Here is a 1796-nt window from a genome sequence, read left to right on the forward strand (position 1 = left end):
CTGCAGAAAATTTGTCGACAACACCGGTACATTTAGAAGCAAAATGGAAACCGAAAGAGTGTGTGAATTACATGTATCTACAGAGTGGTTTGTAAACCCAACATTTGAAAAAAAAGACAACATGCATAACATAATACGCGATACTGACATTGTACATAGTACTGGGCTTGCTTTACTGCAAACAAGTGTAATAGTAAAACATAATGTGTGTGTATTTTGTGTACATATATGTATAATAAAAGCAGTTATCACTTACTTTAAATGCCTTTAAAAGCAGATTCTGTTTTACTTTTGTACATGAAATGCACTTTTGTTATTGTTTGCATGGAGTTCTGTTTTGTTCTGCTTTTCAATAAAACTAAAAACAAAGAACTTGCTATATTACAAATTGATTCAGCAGGAACAAGTGATTTCAAATTATAACATGACTAAGTGGTAAGTTAGAGAAAAAAGTTAGATGGGTCTAGCATCTGTTGTGTAGATTATATATATTTATACGTGTGTTTGTGTGATATGTATAATATTACATTTTGAACAATTATGTGAAAATATTGATTAAATGCATCGCGTACATATGGGGAGAATTAAAATATTCGATTTCGATGCTTAAGAAAACTGGCCAAGTTTGGAAAAGACTCTCTTTCGTTTGGCCATGTGAACGGGCTAACTGGGACTCTAAATTGAAATATATTTACATTAGCAGTATTCTGCTACTTGTAGTTAACCTACCGAATTTAACAGGCTGTACTAGTTTCTTTGCCATGTAAACTTCATATATATAACGTTAAACCGACATTTTTTTGTTGTTTTATTCCAAATTAAAGTCATTTTGACCCCTGCCTATTTTCTTCATGCTTTTATCTCAGTGTTTTTTTACAAAACTAAAACTAGTTTTATGAGACAAAAACAAACTCTACGGAATATTCAAGGTTGTTTTATGAAGCTATGAAACTAGTTTATTCGTTCACACACCCAAACTAAAAAAAATCTTCGGTTTTACTATGATTTAGCGAGCAACAAAAAATAGCACCTCACTAATTCGCATTTTTTTACCTGTTTAAAGTATTCTGTTTCTATTTGAAATACTTTTTTTTAATATTTAAAAACAGTAATCAGCTTTGCAGGCGTTTTATAAAGCAGTAATAATACTGTCAAACAAACCTTATTAACCTTATTTTCCTGATTATCATTAAATAGGGGTTCGTAAAAAGAAAATTAAAAAAAGTCTCTTCTGACAAAGTGTCACATCTTCCCCCACCCTACTATATATTAAAATAATATCATGCCTTGGATCCATTTAAAATGTAGTTATCACCATCTTGCTTTGCACTTGTGATCAAAGCAGCTGCATCACTACCACTGCCTGTATAATATATATATTAAAATATTACATAGATTTAAACTAAAATAATTTTAGTTTCTTATGCTTTATAAGTTATTACAGATCAATTCAATACATCTTGAGTGATCAAGTCGTGACCTATTGGTTACCAAGTATGCAAGGATGAATGTTTTGGTAGGTCTATCGACTAACAATTTGGACAACCCATAAAGATTATTGGTTTAAAGCAACAGCTATTACACATTAGTTATTACATCTACACGTCTTTGCCAAAAAGCTTCAAATTTGTTGTTAATCTAGTTATAAAACAAACATTCTTCAGCATGGCTGTGAAGTTTGGTCTGTAGCATTGATTGCCTAATTTTCGCGACTTCAGAAGATTAGGTACTTTTTAACACATAATCATTCTTTTTTATATGGCCAACCAAAAAATAATAATGCTACCACAGATAAC

This window comes from Ciona intestinalis, chromosome 14 (assembly GCF_000224145.3).
Source record: "Ciona intestinalis chromosome 14, KH, whole genome shotgun sequence".
Lineage (NCBI taxonomy): Eukaryota > Metazoa > Chordata > Ascidiacea > Phlebobranchia > Cionidae > Ciona > Ciona intestinalis.